The sequence below is a fragment of the Pygocentrus nattereri genome, chromosome 20 (genome assembly GCF_015220715.1).
Source record: "Pygocentrus nattereri isolate fPygNat1 chromosome 20, fPygNat1.pri, whole genome shotgun sequence".
Taxonomy (NCBI): domain Eukaryota; kingdom Metazoa; phylum Chordata; class Actinopteri; order Characiformes; family Serrasalmidae; genus Pygocentrus; species Pygocentrus nattereri.
Genome location: NC_051230.1, coordinates 1,957,324 through 1,969,823, shown reverse-complemented (window position 1 = coordinate 1,969,823; position 12,500 = coordinate 1,957,324). Strand labels below are relative to the sequence as shown.

The following is a 12,500-nucleotide window of genomic DNA, read 5'->3' as shown; positions in this document are numbered from 1 at the left end:
CCAGCTCATGTAGGAACTTTCTGTAGGAGCTTTTAGAGGGGGATGTCTGGTTCCTATCACCACCACTGTGAACGGTTCTGACTCTGTAAATTTATCTAGAACAGAGTGTTTCACACCAAACCACTCAGAACCGCTCTGTTTACATCTGAACCAGTTAATTATGCAGAGAATTTGAAAAAGATGTGGAGTTCCCCTTTAAAAGCTGGTCGTGACTCTGTTCTTCCTCATTTAAACACACAAATCAGTTCATCGTGTATTTGGGGCTGCTTTGTGTGATGTAGTGAAGGAAATGACTCTGAGTGGAGCCACGCTTCGGCTGTACTTCCGGACAGGAAGTGGCTGGAAAATGGCTGTAACCCCGGTATAAAATCTCGGAATGGTGCACAGATGCCACTCCGAGATAAAAGTCCTGACATTCTTGTGTGTGTGTTCATGCACAGAGTGTGTGTGTTAGACAGTGTGAAACGGCTGAAAGAGGAGGGCATTATTCAAATGACAAGAGCTGCAGATTTAGTTATAGCTTATATGTTTTTTTAAGCAGTAGAACCCGAGAGGGAGAGCGTTATCACGGAATACCATCCCGGCTGTGATCTGGTGTCCGTAGATCATCCCAGCCGTGATGTTATTGGTGATAACTCCCTCCTCGAGTGCTCTACTGCTTTAATACAGCAGTTAAATAAATACAGTAAGAAATGAATAAACTGGCCGTGAACGCGGCTTTAATATGTTTTAATGTTCAGTTCCTTCCTCCTAATTACAGCTCCTTAACGAGCAGCTTGGTGCTACGTCAGAGTAACGAGCTCCGCCCACTCACTGCTCAGCCGGCAGTTCGTTCTCCAGCTCCTTAAACTAAATTCCCAAACTGTCGTCTCCACTGAGCAGCTTTTCAGTCGGCAGCTGTGACAGAAGAACAGCTGAACAACCTGGAATCAGCCAGAAATGAACCCAACACCATTCGCCAGACGTGTCTGATCTTCAGAGTCGGACCAAATCAGACTGAGCCGTAAAACTGACCCAATATCAGGTTCAGCTCAGTTTGGTCAGTTTGTCCAGATCAGTATTAATGTTGTTTTGTTCCAGCCGGTCTGTAAAGCTTCTTACAGCCCGTTTAGTTTGGCGAATGGTGTTCAGGTGAGTCCAGGTTTGGTGAATGCCAGGAGAACGTTACCTGCCTGAATGTGCTGTACCAGCTGTAAAGTTTGGTGGAAGAGGGATGATGATATGGGGCTGTTTTCCACGGGTTGGTCTAGAACCCTTAGTGGATGAACGGGCAGAAATTCCCACAGACTCTCTCCAAAACCTTGTAGCAAGATTCCCAGAAGAGTGGAAGCTGTTAGAGCTGCAAAGGGGGACCAGCTCCATATTAATGCCTATGGATTTAGAATGGGATTTATAAAAGCTCTTGTAGGTGTCCCAATACTTTTGCCCGCCTGGTGTGATAGCAAATGAACAGTGTGACACAATTAAGGGTCGAAGATTGACCTACGCTATTTTAACCAAAATGAAGTACTAATACCAAAAAATCCAAAGCAAAACGAAGGACTAAAATACATGTTTATAGATGTTTAGTGTCACAGTGTCAGAATAATCAAGTCTGTTAGAGATTACTTGAAGTGGAACCAAGGATTTTTCAAAATGTTTGCATAATTAATTGGTTTCGATGTAAACAGAGTCATCCAGAGCGGTTTGGTGTGAAACTCTCTGTTCTAGATAAACGTACCGAGTCAGAACCGTTCACAGTGGTGGTGATGGGAACCAGACGTCCCTCTAAAAGCCCCTCACAGAAAGTTCCTACATGAACTTGTTCTGAATTCACTGCCTGATGACTGAGACGCTGTTTTATGAGAGTTTAGAGAACTTCAACTCCATTCATGGTGGAGGGAGACATGCAGGGCGCTGTGCGGCAAAATAGTCCCCAAAGAAAACTCATTATTCCAGATTTTCCACTGTTTTCCATCATCGAGATTCCATATAAGCTCAGAAGACTCGTGTAGGTTCTCTGGTGGTTCTGGATGGTAAATAAAGTGTCTATATCTGTGTTGTAGTCATGGCGACGCCTGGTTCCCATCACCACCACTGTAAAGACGTCTGAACCGTTCACTATGTTTACATCTTATGTGTGACAAAGGCTGCTGGACAGATTAGTTCTTCCACAAGTGTTCTGGTCCAGAGTGTTGCTTATGGTGGACGTTCTGATCGTTTCTGGCCATCTGATATATTTCCCCCACCACAGCCGGAGCAGCTGCAGCCTTCTCCTAAAATAAGAGTCAGGAATGCAGTGGAGGGCAGGACCGACTGTGCTGCTGCCAGTAATGCTGTACGTTACTGTCGGGGTGTGTACACGTGTGCATGTGTACATAACATACATTTCCAGCACCTCAGCACACAATCCAGAGCATCCAGTGCAGTTTCATTTATTTCATTACCAGACAAAAAAAAACAGTGGTACAAATGAGGCTCCTAACAACCACCTGGAAGAGCTGGTTGACCCCAAAACTGCCCCAGATAAACAGCGCCAAAAGCTTTCATCTCTGAGAGAGAGGAGAAGATCAAGCTGCTTCAGGTGTTTCTGTCCGTCCTTCCACTGTGAGAAGACCACTCTGCGCTGTGGGTTTAAAAGGACGTGTAGCTGATCAAGAAGAACCTCACTGAGAAAAGGAGATGGATACATCAAAGAAGCTGAACGATGGACTGACCACCCCAGAGTCCAGACCTCAACACCACTGAATGGGTTTGATTACTTCGAAAAATCAATAACCAGCTTCTAAAACTGAGCTTTGGAGGCGTGTCTGCAGATTCTTTGAGGAGCTTCTTGAGGAGGCTCCTGAGAAAAACGGAAGCTGGAATGAAGGGAAACAGTGGAAACAGTGGAAACGCGCTGAAAAACGTGTATATTCTGACTTGATTTGAGCGTGAACGGTGGTCTCTGGCTTTGTACAGTCCTGTACTGTTATTACATATAGCTACTTATATACCGCTGTTGTCGGCACGCAACCTTATATCTCCATTTTTGTTGTTTTTCAGTTTTTGAGTTAATTTAGAAACGGCCCAGAATGACTTGGGTTTGTTTTTCAGGAGTTGGGCTCGGCCCCTTAGATCCAGTGAAAGGAACTCTTAAAGCTTCAGCTCCAAGAGATTCTGGACAATTTCACGCTCCCAACTTTGTGGGAACAGTTTGGGGACGGCCCCTTCCTGCTCCAACATGACTGCCCACCAGTGCACAAAGCAGGTCCATAAAGACGTGGATGAGCCAGTTTGGTGTGGAATAACTTGACTGGCCTGCACAGAGTCCTGACCTCAACCCCATAGAACACCTTTGGGATGAATTTGAGCGGAGACTGTGAGCCAGGCCTTCTCGTCCAACATCAGCGTCTGACCTCACAAATGTGCTTCTGGAAGAACGGTCAGAAATTCCCATAAACACTCCTAACCTTTGTGGAAAGCCTTCCCAGAAGAGCTGAAGCTGTTATAGCTGCAAAGGGTGGGCCGACATCACATTAAACCCTATGGATTAAGAATGGGATGCCACTCAAGTCCATATGCGTGTGAAGCTAGATGACCGAATACTTTTGGCGATATAGTGTATGTATGTGTATATATGTGTGTATATATAATGTACAGTGGGGTAAGAAAGTATTCAGTCAGCCGCTGATTGTGCAAGTTCTCCTACTTAGAAAGACGAGAGACGTCTGTAATATTCATCATAGCTACACTTCAACTATGAGAGACAAAATGAGGAAAAAATCCAGGAAATCTCATCAGAGGATTTCTAAAGAATTTGTTTGTAAATTATGGTGGAAAATAATTATTTGGTCAATAACAAAAGTTCATCTCAGTACTCTGTAACATAACCTTTGTTGGCAATGACAGAGGTCAGATGTTTCCTGCAGGTCTTCACCAGGTTTGCACTGTAGCTGGTATTTTGGCCCGTTCCTCCTGCAGATCTCCTCTAGAGCAGTGATGTTTTGGGGCTGTTGCTCGGCAACACAGACTTTCAGCTCCCTCCACAAATTTCCTGTGGGGTTGAGATCTGGAGACTGGCTAGGCCACTCCAGGACCTTGAAATGCTTTTTACGGAGCCACTCCTTCGTTGCCCGAGCGGTGTGTTTGGGATCATTGTCATGCTGGAAGACCCAGCCACGTTCCCTCTTCAATGCTCTCACTGATGGAAGGAGGTTTTAGCTTAAAATCTCACGATACACGGCCCCATTCATTCTTCCCTTAACACGGCTCAGTCGTCCTGTCCCGTTTGCAGAAAAACAGCCCCAAAGCCTGATGTTTCCACCTCCATGCTTCACAGTAGGTTTGGATGCAACTCGGCATTCTTCTCCCTCCAAACACGATGAGTTGAGTTTTTACCAAAAAGTTCTATTTTGGTTTCATCTGACCACATGATGTTCTCCCGATCCTCTTCTGGATCATCCATATGCTCTCTGGCAAACTTCAGACGGGCCTGGACGTGTACTGGCGTAAGCAGGGGGCACGCCTGGCACTGCAGGATCTGAGTCCCTCTCGGCGTCGTGTGTTACTGATGGTAGCCTTTGTTCCTTTGGTCCCAGCTCTCTGCAGGTCATTCATCAGGTCCCTCCGTGTAGTTCTGGGATTTTTGCTCACTGTTCTCATGATCATGTTGACCCCATGGGATGAGATCTTGCGTGGACCCCAGATCGAGGGAGATTATCAATGGTCTTGTAGGTCTTCCGTTTTCTTACAGTTGCTCCCACAGGTGATTTATTCACACCAACCTGCTTGCCTGTTGTAGAGTCACTCTTCCCAGCCTGGTGCAGGGCTACAATCTTCTTCCTGGTGTCCTTCGACAGCTCTTTGGTCTTGGCCATGGTTGAGTTTGGAGTCTGACTGTTTGAGGCTGTGGACAGGTGTCTTTTATACAGATAACGAGGTCAAACAGGTGCCATTAGTACAGGTAACGAGTGGAGGACAGAAGAGCTTCTTAAAGAAGAAGTTACAGGTCTGTGAGAGCCAGAAATCTTGCTTGTTTGTGGGCGACCAAATAATTATTTTCCACCATAATTTACAAATAAATTCTTTAAAAATCCTCCAATGAGATTTCCTGGATTTTTTTCCTCGTTTTGTCTCTCATAGTTGAAGTGTAGCTATGATGAAGATTACAGACCTCTCTCGTCTTTCTAAGTAGGAGAACTTGCACAATCAGCGGCTGACTAAATACTTTTTTACCCCACTGTATGTAATAATATAATATATAATAATATAAGAGCTACTCGTATAACATATATGCTCAAAGATGCTGACCCCCCCCCCAGACTTGATACTGTTTTTTCTGACACTGTGTTACACACCGTCATCTATGAACACGGACTAAAGTAGGTTAGCGTAAATAGTGGCATTAATTTATTCTAATAAGTCAGTTAAGAAATTGTGTGGTATGTTTTCTTTGTTGCGGTGTACAGGCTGTAAATAGCCTCCTAATGATGATCCAGCCTGCTTCCCCAGAGCTTTTAGCCTCATTAAGATCAAACGCTGCTGCCTGCTTGCTGAATTCCTGCCACAGTGATTAATGACTGATCTACATCCCTACCGTCATACGGCTCTTACTGCACTCCCAGCACATCTGCACTGCCGGCGCGCTCGCGTGTATCTCACTCAGGATAATAATGAGGAATCTCTAAATCCCACTGCTAACTGCAGAATCAGCACTCTTAGCCCGGCTTTACACGCTCAAACTTTCGCACATGAAACTAAACCTCACTGGAGTTTTATAATGTAAAGCGTCCTGCAGTGCACTTCAAACTCAGCTGCAGCCATCCCGTTCTCCTGTTGGTGGATCTTTAGTCATCCCGTTCTCCTGTTGGTGGATCTTTAGTCATCCCCTTCTCTTATTGGTGGATCTTTAGCCATCCCGTTCTCTTATTGGTGGATCTTTAGTCATCCCGTTCTCTTATTGGTGGATCTTTAGCCATCCCGTTCTCTTATTGGTGGATCTTTAGTCATCCCGTTCTCTTATTGGTGGATCTTTAGCCATCCCGTTCTCCTGTTGGTGGATCTTTAGCCATCCCGTTCTCTTATTGGTGGATCTTTAGTCATCCCGTTCTCTTATTGGTGGATCTTTAGCCATCCCGTTCTCCTGTTGGTGGATCTTTAGCCATCCCGTTCTCTTATTGGTGGATCTTTAGCCATCCCGTTCTCTTGTTGGTGGATCTTTAGCCATCCCGTTCTCTTGTTGGTGGATCTTTAGCCATCCCGTTCTCTTGTTGGTGGATCTTTAGTCATCCCGTTCTCTTGTTGGTGGATCTTTAGCCATCCCGTTCTCTTATTGGTGGATTTTTAGCCATCCCGTTCTCTTGTTGGTGGATCTTTAGTCATCCCGTTCTCTTGTTGGTGGATCTTTAGCCATCCCGTTCTCTTGTTGGTGGATCTTTAGCCATCCCGTTCTCTTGTTGGTGGATCTTTAGCCATCCCGTTCTCTTGTTGGTGGATCTTTAGCCATCCCGTTCTCTTGTTGGTGGATCTTTAGCCATCCCGTTCTCTTGTTGGTGGATCTTTAGCCATCCCGTTCTCTTGTTGGTGGATCTTTAGCCATCCTGTTCTCTTGTTGGTGGATCTTTAGCCATCCCGTTCTCTTGTTGGTGGATCTTTAGCCATCCCGTTCTCTTGTTGGTGGATCTTTAGCCATCCTGTTCTCTTGTTGGTGGATCTTTAGCCATCCCGTTCTCTTGTTGGTGGATATTTAGCCATCCCGTTCTCTTGTTGGTGGATCTTTAGCCATCCCGTTCTCTTGTTGGTGGATCTTTAGCCATCCTGTTCTCTTGTTGGTGGATCTTTAGCCATCCCGTTCTCTTGTTGGTGGATCTTTAGCCATCCCGTTCTCTTGTTGGTGGATCTTTAGCCATCCCGTTCTCTTGTTGGTGGATCTTTAGCCATCCCGTTCTCTTGTTGGTGGATCTTTAGCCATCCCGTTCTCTTGTTGGTGGATCTTTAGCCATCCCGTTCTCTTGTTGGTGGATCTTTAGCCATCCCGTTCTCTTGTTGGTGGATCTTTAGCCATCCCGTTCTCTTGTTGGTGGATCTTTAGCCATCCCGTTCTCTTGTTGGTGGATCTTTAGCCATCCTGTTCTCTTGTTGGTGGATCTTTAGCCATCCTGTTCTCTTGTTGGTGGATCTTTAGCCATCCCGTTCTCCTGTTGGTGGATCTTTAGCCATCCCGTTCTCTTGTTGGTGGATCTTTAGCCATCCCGTTCTCCTGTTGGTGGATCTTTAGCCATCCCGTTCTCTTGTTGGTGGATCTTTAGCCATGTGGCTCTTTAATGGTGGGCAGAGCAGCTTCACATTGACAGATGGAAACTAAAGTGACTTTTTGAAGTGAAACTGAATCTACAGTACTGTGTATTTTTGCTTTCTCATTATTCCTGTTATTGTTGTTATTAGTCTTCATGATGTGTGTGTGTTTTCTGTGGCAGTATCATCATGGGATGTATCAGCGTCTGCAGCGTGTCTGAGTTACTGTAGCCGAGCGCAGAGCAGTCCCTGCATTACTCGCACGCTGTCATTCCCATGGCGTGTTTTTGATGGTATTCCTGTCTTGGCCTTGTAGCTGTTTTCCTGGTGCAGGATCATCCTCAGATAAGAGCAGCAGGGCTTGGGATGTGTGTTTGTGTTCGGCTGCAGTCGTCTGTGCAGGTAGCGGGCTCAGGTGTTCGGGAATGTGATCAAACCGGCTGCTTTCACGCTGCACGTCAAAAGACTTTTCAGCACTAATGAGCCCGTTTACTGGGGAGGAATCCAGACTCTAATTTTATCCTGTTGTGACAGCATCATTTTCAGTATCAGACATATTTCCTTGCATTAAAGAAATTCGGTTTTTATTTATTTATTTATAGCCAATTGATGGGGCTTTTATTATGTATTCAGTTTAAATGTCTCTCTCTTTCTCTCTCTCTTTCTCCCTCTTTCTCTCTCTCTCTCTCTCTCTCTCTCTCTCTCTCTCTCTCTCTCGCTCGGCCTCTCTTTCTTCAGCCTTTACTCTTCTGGGAAGGATCTAGATGTTGAACATTGCTGTGAGGATCTGATTGAGCATTAGTGAGGTCAGGTACTGGTGTTGGATGGTCAGTTGTGGATCACTAACTCATCCCAAAGGTACTGAATGAAGCTCCATCACTCCAGAGAACCCAGTTCCACTGCTCCACTGCCCAATGCTGGGAGGCTTTATAGACCGCAGGCTTTCTCGTTGGATTGAGTTCCTGCAGGTTCAAGGTTCTTCACACTCCAGTGCAGTGAGATGTTTACGTGCTGGAGCATCGTTGTTTTGTTATCTCTCCCGTGTTTGTTTGTTTACACCCCTCAGGCCGTCTTCTGGTGGATGATAAAAACTGTGTGGATTAAATTTGCGCTCTCCTTGCCATACACTCTTAAAGATGGTTCTTCAATGGTTCTTTAGTAAAGACAGGGCTTCTGTATAGAACCACGAACACTCAAATAACCATTTGCATGGTGGAATCATTCTTCAGATTGATGATGGAGAATGTGTTATGTATATGGTTCTATATAGAACCTGTTAGAAAATGGTTCTATATAGCAACGAAAAGGTGTTCTTTTATTGCATACATTTATTTTCAATAACATTTAGCTAAAACTTGGCAACTCCCTACAAACAACCAAGTAAACACCCCAGGCACCATGGCAACTGCCTAGCAGCTATTTAGCAGCCCCATACCATAGCAACCACCTAGAATCACCTTAGCAACCATCTGGGATACCATAAAAAAACACCTAGCAGTCCCCTAGAAACCACCTGGGATACCCTACAAATGGCCTAGCAACACTATAGCAACCACCTCAGATACTATGCCAACCATCTAGCAACCCCCTGGAACACCATAGCAACCACCTAGCAACCACCTGGGATACAGTACCAAAGCCCTAGCAGCACCATAGCAACCACGTAGCAGCACCTTGGATACCATAGCAACCACCTAACAAGCTAGCAGGAAGTGGGAACTATGTAAGCAGACGTGATTGTGTGTGTATCAGTGTTGTTGGAGTTCACGATGTGTGGTCAGTGGTGGTCTCTGTTTATTGCCGGTTTGGGGGGGGGGGCTGATGAACTGTGCAGTAACTGATGAGGTATTAATGGTGGGTGTTTCTGATAAAGCTGCCACTGACAGGTGGACAATGGTGGACAAAATAAAGTGAACACTGAGTGTGTGATTGACGTAGTCAGTGTGTGTGTTAGTCTGGAGGAGTGTGTGGGTGTGTTAGTGCCCCCCCCCCCCCCCCCCCCGACAGGGGACATTTCATCCTGACCTACTGCCTGCGAGCTGAATTATTCAACCCTCAACCTTTTTCTCTCTCTTTGAAATACAGAAATAGAAGAAAAGCTTCGGCCGAACTCCTGAAGTAGTTGTTACCTGTTTTTCAGTTTAAATGACATCATTACTTCAGCTGTTTTCACAGAATTACAAGGTTTCGTTCTGACCTGTTTATGTTTATTCAGAGGACAAATATAATGTTTTTTTCTTTCTGCAAATCTAGACTGCGCACAGCAATAACTCATCAAATTCATATCCTGATAAAACCTCCTCAGATTTGGAGGATTGAAAGTTTAGAAGCACTTTCCACACAATTTGTCCGCTCATTTCAGGGACGTATGAGTCAGAAACATTAATATACAGCTACAGCCTGATTGTGTCCGGTCTTCACTGTGAGAGAGGGACAGTGAATCAGTGAATGTGTGCTGTGGTCTGTCTTCTGGGTTCTGGGTTCTGGGTTCTGGGTTCTGGGTTCTGTGCCGTATTGTGTTGGTAATGAATCATGTTCCCATATCTGAACATCTTTCCCATCTTTGACAGAGAACATATCCGTCTCCTGCCTATCCGCTGCTGATTATTACCATGGCAACAGGAGTTTAGAGGGGAATGCTGCGTGTTGTGTTTATCAAGTACATTTGCCTCAAACCTCAGGTCAAAAGATCAGATCTCTCGCTCTGCTTTTCCCTCCTGTACAGCTTTTCTCACACTGTCGCTGAACTACAGCACTGATTTACAGAACAGTGGATTATAGAACTGTTACACTACACCCATTTACACTGTTACACTACACCATTTACACTGTTACACTACACCCATTTACACTGTTACACCACACCCATTTACACTGTTACACTACACCATTTACACTGTTACACCACACCCATTTACACTGTTACACCACACCCATTTACACTGTTACACTACACCCATTTACACTGTTACACCACACCCATTTACACTGTTACACCACACCCATTTACACTGTTACACTACACCATTTACACTGTTACACTACACCCATTTACACTGTTACACTACACCCATTTACACTGTTACACCACACCCATTTACACTGTTACACTACACCATTTACACTGTTACACTACACCCATTTACACTGTTACACTACACCATTTACACTGTTACACCACACCCATTTACACTGTTACACCACACCCATTTACACTGTTACACTACACCCATTTACACTGTTACACCACACCCATTTACACTGTTACACTACACCCATTTACACTGTTACACTACACCCATTTACACTGTTACACCACACCCATTTACACTGTTACACCACACCTATTTACACTGTTACACCACACCCATTTACACTGTTACACCACACCCATTTACACTGTTACACCACACCTATTTACACTGTTACACTACACCCATTTACACTGTTACACCACACCCATTTACACTGTTACACTACACTATTTACACTTACACTACACCCATTTACACTGTTACACCACACCCATTTACACTGTTACACTACACCCATTTACACTGTTACACTACACTATTTACACTTACACCACACCCATTTACACTGTTACACCACACCCATTTACACTGTTACACTACACCCATTTACACTGTTACACTACACCCATTTACACTGTTACACCACACCCATTTACACTGTTACACTACACCCATTTACACTGTTACACTACACCCATTTACACTGTTACACTACACCCATTTACTGTCACACCACACCCATTTACACTGTTACACCACACCCATTTACACTGTTACACTACACCATTTACACTGTTACACTACACCCATTTACACTGTTACACTACACCCATTTACACTGTTACACTACACCCATTTACACTGTTACACCACACCCATTTACACTGTTACACTACACCCATTTACACTGTTACACCACACCCATTTACACTGTTACACCACACCCATTTACACTGTTACACTACACCCATTTACACTGTTACACCACACCCATTTACACTGTTACGCTACACCATTTACACTGTTACGCTACACCATTTACACTGTTACACCACACCCATTTACACTGTTACACTACACCCATTTACACTGTTACACTACACTATTTACACTTACACTACACCCATTTACACTGTTACACCACACCCATTTACACTGTTACACTACACCCATTTACACTGTTACACTACACTATTTACACTTACACTACACCCATTTACACTGTTACACTACACCCATTTAAACTGTTATACTACACGTTTCCATAAGTACACTACATCAGTTTCCCTAGTTACACGTGTTTCCACAGGTACAATGCACCCATTTCTACTAGTACACTACACCTGTTTCCCCAGTTATGCTGTACATATTTTCATAGTTACACCACAGGCATTTCCTCAGTTGCACTCCACCCATTTCCAAGATTTCACTCCAGCATTTCCATGGTTACTCTACTGATGGACACCTCGATTCATCACAGTACCCACAGAAACTCATTTGGATCTGGACCTCATTTGTGCCAATATTGATAATGATAGCAGTAAACAAATGAAATATTATGCAGCACTGTGTCCCCCTTGGACGCACTGCTGGTCAGAATATGACCTCTAGGTAATGTAATCCACTGTAATTCAGACCTGCCTCAGCCTCGGTTATAGCAGCTCCATTTAAGCCCAGCCTAAATAGCTCCTGACCTGCACTGCTGCTGTTATTATTATAGATGAAGCTGGGGAAGGAGAGCTAATTGTGGCTTAGCCTCATAACTCACATCTACAGCTCTGGCTAAGAGCGCTCTTTATTTATACTTCATACATACGCAGAGCTGGAGAACTCTCTGTAGTTATTGTCTGCTTGGCTCCTTCTGTGCTTGAACCATGAACACTCAAAGAACCATTTGCATGCATAAATGGCTCTTTGCATGGTGAACTAGTTTCCAGACGATGGTAGAATTTTCTTTGTCATTCTGTGTATGAACCTTTTTTGAAAAACGTTTCTATATAGCACCGAAAAGGGTTCCTCTGTTTCATATAAGCTTGACATTGTCACTATAGCAGAACCCTTTTAGATGCTCTATGTTCCTGAGCGTTTAGTCTGTTAGTACAAGCATCACAGATGTTTCCAGGCAGCCAGAACTGAAAGTCTGACAAACGCAACAAAAAACATGGTTCTTCAAGTGTTCTTTAGTGATGGCAATGGTTCTATATAGAACCA

The 12,500-nt window shown here is 44.4% G+C and overlaps 1 protein-coding gene across 1 annotated transcript in view; it reads left to right on the top strand.

Annotated features, from left to right (window-relative positions):
- zdhhc8b (zinc finger DHHC-type palmitoyltransferase 8b) overlaps positions 1-12,500 on the top strand; it is a 93,890-nt gene that overhangs the window by 63,130 nt on the left and 18,260 nt on the right. The gene's annotated exons all lie outside the window — the stretch shown is intronic.